The following is an 11,032-nucleotide window of genomic DNA, read 5'->3' on the forward strand; positions in this document are numbered from 1 at the left end:
ACATCTATCGCTTATATCAGATTCTTTCACATGTTTGGGTACTGTACTTCTTAAATCGCCTTCACTCACTTTATGTTACGAATGCTTTGTGTATTCTCATTTTGCCAAAATCTACAATTTTACTTCATTATTTCACAATGGTATTCATCATTTGAACCACTCAAAGTTATCTTGAAAAGCCGAAGTTCAACACGCATCATAAATCGAACCACGTGACCACACAACTGCACGTCTCCTATTAGCTGAGCACAACCAACCAAATCAAAGTAGGTAAACAAATTTTGTTTTGTATTGCCTCACTTTTTTTTTACCACTTCCTGTCAGTAACTAATACCGTCCAACTTTTCATCATTTTCCTCCTGGGAACTCCATTTCCCATCAATAGGCGCTTCATTTTAGCGACTCAATACTCATGCACAGAATGGAATCAGACTTTCATTAAACAGCATTTAAGTTACTGATCCTTGCTACTATTTTCTGCCCTTTCGCAGAACGAAACCAGACTTCAATCTCCGCATTTAAGCGACTGGTTCATTTCAACCTGCCCTTCGGCAGAATGGAATCAGACTTCAACTGCGCATTTAAGCGCCTGATCCATTTCTACATCTTTCTAACCTGCCCTTTGGCAGAATGGCATCAGACTTCCAATGTGCATTTAAGCACCTGATCCATTTCTACTACTATTCCTGCATTTTAGCAGAACGCAACCAGACATACAAGTTCGCATTTAAGCGACTGGTTCGTTTCTATTCCTTATGTCTCCTTTCTTGAAATTTTCAAGAATTCAGTACTTATACATTTTCTTTTTTTTCTGTTTAAATTACTCACCAAATGGATTCGCCATTTTTCTCCTCGTCGCCAAATGTAGTATCCAAGAAAAGGATCTGCTTCTAACTAAACCGTTAGCTCTTGTTGATAGTTTGAAGTAGAATGTTTATTGTTGTTCCCTATAACATCGAGTGTTGCTTTGATGAACAAAATGGAAACTAGACAACCTTTGAATAAGTGACGATACTACAAGTGTATATTGCGACAACTTGAAAACCTTGCATCATCCACTGCGAAGTTTTCGATACAAACTCTGTTAGGTTCGTTACGGTTGAGCGTTTCTTGAGAAAACCATGTTGAACATCCGAAGTCCTCGTTTCAATCCAATCTTATCGCATACAATACTCTCAAAAAGTTTGGGTATTGCAGAGAGAATTGCAACACCACGATAGTTTTCTACGGTGAGCCTGGAACCGTTCTTGTGTATCGGTATCACATGCGAGATTTTCCAAAACTTCGGAAATAAACCGGCACGAATCGATGAAGTGAAGAGAAATTATAAGGGCTCTTCGATTCCACTCACACATTTTTTTTAAAATGAGTTTGGTATTTCATCAGGGCCACAACTTTTCGATTCGTCGAGCATTAAAATCTTTCGTCGTATATCAGATGCCGCTATGGTGAATTCGGGTAAGATTTCTAAAGGGTGATACGGTCAAAATTTGGTCAATATCATCTTGACATATTTCTTTCAGTTGTCAAAATGCCGTCCAAGGAAGAAGAGCAGCGTATCAGCGCACGCAAAGCTGGCAAAATCAACCGAGACAAATGTAATTGAAGTGTTTGGGGAACGTTTGTCGACAGCCAGGAATTCTGGATCGGGGGAAAATCGAAAACCGGAAGCCGCTGTGACGACAAAGAGAGTTGCCGGTAGTTTCAAGCGAAACCCTAACCTCTCTCTCCGAGATGCCGCAAATAAGCTGGGTGTATCGCCTACAACCGTGCATCGAGCCAAAAAACGAGCCGGACTATCGACTTACAAGAAGGTAGTGACTCCAAATCGTGATGCTAAACAAATTACGACGGCCAAAGCGCGATCCCGGAGGCTGTACACGACGATGCTGACGAAGTTTGACTGCGTGGTAATGGACGACGAAACCTACGTCAAAGCCGACTACAAGCAGCTTCCGGGACAGGAGTTTTATACGGCAAAGGGAAGGGGAAATGTATTTTCAAGCACATGAAATTTTTCATAGCTTCCGGGACTGTCAACAAAAAATTTACTTGAAAGAGTGTTTGAATAAACGTCTGCTGCCTTTCCTGAAGATACACGTGCTCCGTACTGTTTTGGCAGGATTTGGCATCTTGCCGTTACGGTAAAAAGGCCATGGAGTGGTATGCCGCCAACAACGTGCAGGTGGTTCCCAAGGACAAGAACTCTCCCAATACGCCAGAGCTCCGCCCAATTGAGAAATACTGGGCTATTGTCAAGCGGAACCTAAAGAAGACCAAAAACACTGCTAAGGACGAGCAGCAGTTCAAGGCAAACTGGCTTTCTGCGGCGAAAAAGGTGGACAAGGTGGCTGTACAAAATCTGATGGCAGAGGTTAAGCGTAAGGCCCGGCAATTTGGATTCGGAAAAGCGGAAGCCTAACTGAATATTTTTCCTGAATTTTATACTAATAAAACTTGAAAAAGAAATTTAATTTGATTTTTTAAATAAACGATTTCACCGATTTACACACGTTTTCTCTTGACCAAATTTTGACCGTATCACCCTTTACTCGACATGGACTCATTAATGATAACGCAGTTTGGCTCCAAACGAAGCTGTTTGATTTGCTTAATCGTTCAACATTATTGTTGTACACCAAAAAAAAAAAAAATTTCGAAGAGAAGTTCTACTTGAAAAATATTTTTACTTTCAAAATTTTGTTGGAGAAAAAATAAATAAATAAAATTTGAACATCAATTGGAAAAAAAGGAAATTTAATAAGTAAATCGTTGAATTTCTTTGCGTGTAAGTACAACGATGAATCGTTTCGAGCGCGGGGCCATAAACCTAACGAGGTGTTAAATAATCGTTTTTTCGCTTGTATCCTTCCATCTCAATGGAAGGGCTTTTTAAGCTTCCAGTTGACCTGATGTAGGTAACGATATTGTACTTTCTTCTTGCTACGGTCTCTCTGCAATCGGCCGAGCTGTCGGAAATCACGTGCTCTAATTTCCCGGATCAGTCCGTCCATTCATTGAACGTTCCTTTACACGTGAATGGATTTATTTTCTGAATTGTTGCCGATCCTACATAGAGCACAGATGTTGTCTTAAGAGCTGACATCAGATTTGCCTCTTAAGAACATCTGATTTTGGAGTTTTGTACGAGGAAATCCCGATAGAATGTCTAGACAACTTATCAAATGCGAAAACATCACTTTCACTTAAAGTTAAAAATAAAAATAAAAAAAAACTAAAACCGTACAGTGACGCAAACAAAGGCTGAACAAAACTTGAAATTTATTCAATGACCAGCCCTTAAAAAACTCGTTCAGTACGATGATACTGACAGATGCAATCAACCGGTATCTAAAACGACGCATCCTACAAATTAGCATATACGCATAATAGGGCGGCTAAATACAACCTATCAAAAAGTAGAAATAGCATACAAGCTTGATTTTTCAAACAGAACTGAAGGTTCATCATCATTGGCGGTTTCGGTTTGATATGTTTTTAATATCAAACAATCTGTCGAAGGGAAAATTTAGTATTCAAAACGCCCGGCAGCACGTGGTTTATAGATTTCTTAGCATCTTGATTGGAGGGTATTTAGGTAATATATGATTTATGATTATGGCGCTTTGAGGATGATTCGAGCCCTTGAATTTGGGAAACCTCATATGTAGTTAAAAAAGAACAATACCACGGTTTAATTAAAAATTCACATAACACGTGTTAGGTAATCAATCATTTTTTGAATTACCTTGATTAAATTTCATCTAATTTTTCTTACAATATTTTTCCAAATATTATTTATAACACGAGTTTTACCAAAACATAAAGCGAAAAGGTTAGAAACAACACTTAACATTAAGTTAAAACTAATCTTTAACTTTTCTGAAGATCTAAAGCTTTCAGGCAGACTCAATTTTTCAACATGTCAAAAATTAAGTTCTAAAATTATCAAAATAGGACCTAGACAGGTTCGAATCTAATAATAAAATTTTACTGAAAATCTAATGGAAATGCTATCTAAAATTTAAAATATTTCCATACTTAACTTCAAGAATTCTTAACCTTTAAATAATTTGAAAAAACTGTTAGGTTTTTCAATCAAAAACTGTACCTTTGATTTGAAAAAAAAAATCAGAAAAAACATCACCGAAGGGTGATTTGGATCATTAATTTTTTCAATTATTTTAAATCAGTTTGAGAGTAGAATCAACTATGAAGATATAAAGAAAACTTCGACATACAATGTTTAAAAAAAAAAATCTAATTATAAAATTAAGATAAAGATCTGGAATCAGAAATATTGAGATAATAATCAATGGTTTTTGAATTGGGGTTAAAAATTCCGAATAACAACGATGGAAAAATTATCACATTATTACATTATCGGATGCCCTCAGTTAAAAAAAACCCTAACTATTTTACCTACTGCTGGTTAAAATTGGTCACACCGTTTAATCTTTCTGATAGATGCACGTTCGACTTGATCGCTAACAGGGTATCTAACTGGCACTACACTTCTCGAAACACTGATCTAGTTGGGCTTTTTGGCAGCTTCTCGATGGTCGGTCGCCCGCCAGTCTTCGCCAGACTAAATTGAACCGAAAACTTGCATGACAACGATAGGCTCTCATAACAATCAGTGAAGCCGAGTTTTTACAGCTCATAATTGCCGATTCGTGGGCTAAGTAGGCGAACACGAAAGATGAAAAGAAACAAAGCAATCCTAGCAGATCGAAAATCTGCTTTCGGCCTAAGGTTTCCATCCCCTCCACATTCATCCGCGTGAAAATCCCTCTAGGACGCACTTTCAAACGAATTTTTTCGACCCTTCCATTGCCACGAAAATTTTATTCTTCAAAATCATTTTTATTTAAAAAAATAAAAAATAATAAATTTTTAAAAATATTAAAAACTTGGAATATGAGACTTTTTTAACAATTCTGACATTTTGTCACAATTGAAATTTTTGCAATTTTTGTCATTTTTGTCATTTTTGTCATTTTTGTCATTTTTGTCATTTTTGTCATTTTTGTCATTTTTGTCATTTTTGTCATTTTTGTCATTTTTGTCATTTTTGTCATTTTTGTCATTTTTGTCATTTTTGTCATTTTTGTCATTTTTGTCATTTTTGTCATTTTTGTCATTTTTATAATTTTTGTCATTTTTGTCATTTTTGTCATTTTTATAATTTTTGTCATTTTTGTCATATTTGTCATTTTTGTCATTTTTGTCATTTTTGTCATTTTTGTCATTTTTGTCATTTTTGTCATTTTTGTCATTTTTGTCATTTTTGTCATTTTTGTCATTTTTGTCATTTTTGTCATTTTTGTCATTTTTGTCATTTTTGTCATTTTTGTCATTTTTGTCATTTTTGTCATTTTTGTCATTTTTGTCATTTTTGTCATTTTTGTCATTTTTGTCATTTTTGTCATTTTTGTCATTTTTGTCATTTTTGTCATTTTTGTCATTTTTGTCATTTTTGTCATTTTTGTCATTTTTGTCATTTTTGTCATTTTTGTCATTTTTGTCATTTTTGTCATTTTTGTCATTTTTGTCATTTTTGTCATTTTTGTCATTTTTGTCATTTTTGTCATTTTTGTCATTTTTGTCATTTTTGTCATTTTTGTCATTTTTGTCATTTTTGTCATTTTTGTCATTTTTGTCATTTTTGTCATTTTTGTCATTTTTGTCATTTTTGTCATTTTTGTCATTTTTGTCATTTTTGTCATTTTTGTCATTTTTGTCATTTTTGTCATTTTTGTCATTTTTGTCATTTTTGTCATTTTTGTCATTTTTGTCATTTTTGTCATTTTTGTCATTTTTGTCATTTTTGTCAGTTTTGTCAGTTTTGTCATTTTTGTCATTTTTGTCATTTTTGTCATTTTTGTTATTTTTGTCATTTTTGTCATTTTTGTCATTTTTGTCATTTTTGTCATTTTTGTAATTTTTGTCATTTTTGTCATAAATGACAAATTTTGTCATTTTTGTCATTTTTGTCATTTTTGTCATTTTTGTCATTTTTGTCATTTTTGTCATTTTTGTCATTTTTGTCATTTTTGTCATTTTTGTCATTTTTGTCATTTTTGTCATTTTTGTCATTTTTGTCATTTTTGTCATATTTGTCATTTTTGACATTTTTGACATTTTTTGACATTTTTGACATATATGACTTTTTAAACATTTTGGACAATTTTACATTTTTGACATATTTGACTTTTTTGACATTTTTGACATTTTTGACATTTTTGACATTTTTGACATTTTTGACATTTTTGACATTTTTTAAATTTTTGACATTTTTGACATTTTTGACATTTTTGACATTTTTGACATTTTTGTCATTTTTGTCATTTTTGACATTTTTGTCGTTTTCGACATTCTTGACATTTCGACATTTTTGACATTTTTGACATTTTTGTCATTTTTGAAATTTTTTCATTTTTGACATTTTTGACATTTTTGACATTTTATGATGTTTTTGACATTTCTGACATTTTTGACATGTTTGACTTTTTTGACATTTTTGTCATTTTTGTCATTTTTGTCATTTTTGACATTTTTGTCGTTTTCGACATTTTTGACATTTCGACATTTTTGACATTTTTGACATTTTTGTCATTTTTGAAATTTTTTCATTTTTGACATTTTTGACATTTTTGACATTTTTGTCGTTTTCGACATTTTTGACATTTCGACATTTTTGACATTTTTGACATTTTTGTCATTTTTGAAATTTTTTCATTTTTGACATTTTTGACATTTTTGACATTTTATGATGTTTTTGACATTTCTGACATTTTTGACATGTTTGACTTTTTTGACATTTTTGTCATTTTTGTCATTTTTGTCATTTTTGTCATTTTTGACATTTTTGTCGTTTTCGACATTTTTGACATTTAGACATTTTTGACATTTTATGATGTTTTTGACATTTCTGACATTTTTTACATGTTTGACTTTTTTGACATTTTTGTCATTTTTGTCATTTTTGACATTTTTGTCGTTTTCGACATTTTTGACATTTCGACATTTTTGACATTTTTGACATTTTTGTCATTTTTGAAATTTTTTCATTTTTGACATTTTTGACATTTTATGATGTTTTTGACATTTCTGACATTTTTGACATGTTTGACTTATTTGACATTTTTGTCATTTTTGTCATTTTTGTCATTTTTGTCATTTTTGTCATTTTTGTCATTTTTGTCATTTTTGTCATTTTTGTCATTTTTGTCATTTTTGTCATTTTTGTCATTTTTGTCATTTTTGTCATTTTTGTCATTTTTGTCATTTTTGTCATTTTTGTCATTTTTGTCATTTTTGTCATTTGTGTCATTTTTGTCATTTTTGTAATTTTTGTCATTTTTGTCATTTTTGTCATTTTTGTCATTTTTGTCATTTTTGTCATTTTTGTCATTTTTGTCATTTTTGTCATTTTTGTCATTTTTGTCATTTTTGTCATTTTTGTCATTTTTGTCATTTTTGTCATTTTTGTCATTTTTGTCATTTTTGTCATTTTTGTCATTTTTGTCATTTTTGTCATTTTTGTCATTTTTGTCAATTTTGTCATTTTTGTCATTTTTGTCATTTTTGTCATTTTTGTCATTTTTGTCATTTTTGTCATTTTTGTCATTTTTGTCATTTTTGTCATTTGTGTCATTTTTGTCATTTTTGTAATTTTTGTCATTTTTGTCATTTTTGTCATTTTTGTCATTTTTGTCATTTTTGTCATTTTTGTCATTTTTGTCATTTTTGTCATTTTTGTCATTTTTGTCATTTTTGTCATTTTTGTCATTTTTGTCATTTTTGTCATTTTTGACATTTTTGACATTTTTTGACATTTTTGACATATATGACTTTTTAAACATTTTGGACAATTTTACATTTTTGACATATTTGACTTTTTTGACATTTTTGACATTTTTGACATTTTTGACATTTTTGACATTTTTGACATTTTTGACATTTTTGACATTTTTGACATTTTTGACATTTTTGACATTTTTGACATTTTTGACATTTTTGTCATTTTTGTCATTTTTGACATTTTTGTCGTTTTCGACATTCTTGACATTTCGACATTTTTGACATTTTTGACATTTTTGTCATTTTTGAAATTTTTTCATTTTTGACATTTTTGACATTTTTGACATTTTATGATGTTTTTGACATTTCTGACATTTTTGACATGTTTGACTTTTTTGACATTTTTGTCATTTTTGTCATTTTTGTCATTTTTGACATTTTTGTCGTTTTCGACATTTTTGACATTTCGACATTTTTGACATTTTTGACATTTTTGTCATTTTTGAAATTTTTTCATTTTTGACATTTTTGACATTTTTGACATTTTTGTCGTTTTCGACATTTTTGACATTTCGACATTTTTGACATTTTTGACATTTTTGTCATTTTTGAAATTTTTTCATTTTTGACATTTTTGACATTTTTGACATTTTATGATGTTTTTGACATTTCTGACATTTTTGACATGTTTGACTTTTTTGACATTTTTGTCATTTTTGTCATTTTTGTCATTTTTGTCATTTTTGACATTTTTGTCGTTTTCGACATTTTTGACATTTAGACATTTTTGACATTTTATGATGTTTTTGACATTTCTGACATTTTTTACATGTTTGACTTTTTTGACATTTTTGTCATTTTTGTCATTTTTGACATTTTTGTCGTTTTCGACATTTTTGACATTTCGACATTTTTGACATTTTTGACATTTTTGTCATTTTTGAAATTTTTTCATTTTTGACATTTTTGACATTTTATGATGTTTTTGACATTTCTGACATTTTTGACATGTTTGACTTATTTGACATTTTTGTCATTTTTGTCATTTTTGTCATTTTTGTCATTTTTGTCATTTTTGTCATTTTTGTCATTTTTGTCATTTTTGTCATTTTTGTCATTTTTGTCATTTTTGTCATTTTTGTCATTTTTGTCATTTTTGTCATTTTTGTCATTTTTGTCATTTTTGTCATTTTTGTCATTTTTGTCATTTTTGTCATTTTTGTCATTTGTGTCATTTTTGTCATTTTTGTAATTTTTGTCATTTTTGTCATTTTTGTCATTTTTGTCATTTTTGTCATTTTTGTCATTTTTGTCATTTTTGTCATTTTTGTCATTTTTGTCATTTTTGTCATTTTTGTCATTTTTGTCATTTTTGTCATTTTTGTCATTTTTGTCATTTTTGTCATTTTTGTCATTTTTGTCATTTTTGTCATTTTTGTCATTTTTGTCATTTTTGTCAATTTTGTCATTTTTGTCATTTTTGTCATTTTTGTCATTTTTGTCATTTTTGTCATTTTTGTCATTTTTGTCATTTTTGTCATTTTTGTCATTTTTGTCATTTGTGTCATTTTTGTCATTTTTGTAATTTTTGTCATTTTTGTCATTTTTGTCATTTTTGTCATTTTTGTCATTTTTGTCATTTTTGTCATTTTTGTCATTTTTGTCATTTTTGTCATTTTTGTCATTTTTGTCATTTTTGTCATTTTTGTCATTTTTGTCATTTTTGTCATTTTTGTCATTTTTGTCATTTTTGTCATTTTTGTCATTTTTGTCATTTTTGTCATTTTTGTCATTTTTGTCATTTTTGTCATTTTTGTCATTTTTGTCATTTTTGTCATTTTTGTCATTTTTGTCATTTTTGTCATTTTTGTCATTTTTGTCATTTTTGTCATTTTTGTCATTTTTGTCATTTTTTGTCATTTTTGTCATTTTTGTCATTTTTGTCATTTTTGTCATTTTTGTCATTTTTGTCATTTTTGTCATTTTTGTCATTTTTGTCATTTTTGTCATTTTTGTCATTTTTGTCATTTTTGTCATTTTTGTCATTTTTGTCATTTTTGTCATTTTTGTCATTTTTGTCATTTTTGTCATTTTTGTCATTTTTGTCATTTTTGTCATTTTTGTCATTTTTGTCATTTTTGTCATTTTTGTCATTTTTGTCATTTTTGTCATTTTTGTCATTTTTGTCATTTTTGTCATTTTTGTCATTTTTGTCATTTTTGTCATTTTTGTCATTTTTGTCATTTTTGTCATTTTTGTCATTTTTGTCATTTTTGTCATTTTTGTCATTTTTGTCATTTTTGTCATTTTTGTCATTTTTGTCATTTTTGTCATTTTTGTCATTTTTGTCATTTTTGTCATTTTTGTCATTTTTGTCATTTTTGTCATTTTTGTCATTTTTGTCATTTTTGTCATTTTTGTCATTTTTGTCATTTTTGTCATTTTTGTCATTTTTGTCATTTTTGTCATTTTTGTCATTTTTGTCATTTTTGTCATTTTTGTCATTTTTGTCATTTTTGTCATTTTTGTCATTTTTGTCATTTTTGTCATTTTTGTCATTTTTGTCATTTTTGTCATTTTTGTCATTTTTGACATTTTTGTAATTTTTGTCATTTTTGTCATTTTTGTCATTTTTATCATTTTTGTCATATTTGACATTTTTGTCATTTTTGACATTTTTGTTATTTATGACATTTTTGACATTTTTGACATTTTTTGATATTTTTGACAGTTTTGACATTTTTGAAATTTTTGACATTTTTGACATTTTTGACATTTTTGACATTGTTGACATTTTTGTCATGTTTGACATTTTTGACATTTTTTGCATTTTTGACATTTTTGACATTTTTGACATTTTTGACATTTTTGACATTTTTGACATTTTTGACATTTTTGACATTTTTGACATTTTTGACATTTTTGACATTTTTGACATTTTTGACATTTTTGACATTTTTGTCATTTTTGACATTTTTGAAATTTTTGACATTTTTGACATTTTTGACATTTTTGTCATTTTTGACATTTTTGACATTTTTGACATTTTTGACATTTTTGTCATTTTTGACATTTTTGACATTTTTGACATTTTTGACATTTTTGACATTTTTGACATTTTTGTCATTTTTGACATTTTTGACATTTTTGACATTTTTGACATTTTTGACATTTTTGACATTTTTGACATTTTTGACATTTTTGATATTTTTGACATTTTTGACAT

This window comes from Uranotaenia lowii, chromosome 1 (assembly GCF_029784155.1).
Source record: "Uranotaenia lowii strain MFRU-FL chromosome 1, ASM2978415v1, whole genome shotgun sequence".
NCBI lineage: Eukaryota > Metazoa > Arthropoda > Insecta > Diptera > Culicidae > Uranotaenia > Uranotaenia lowii.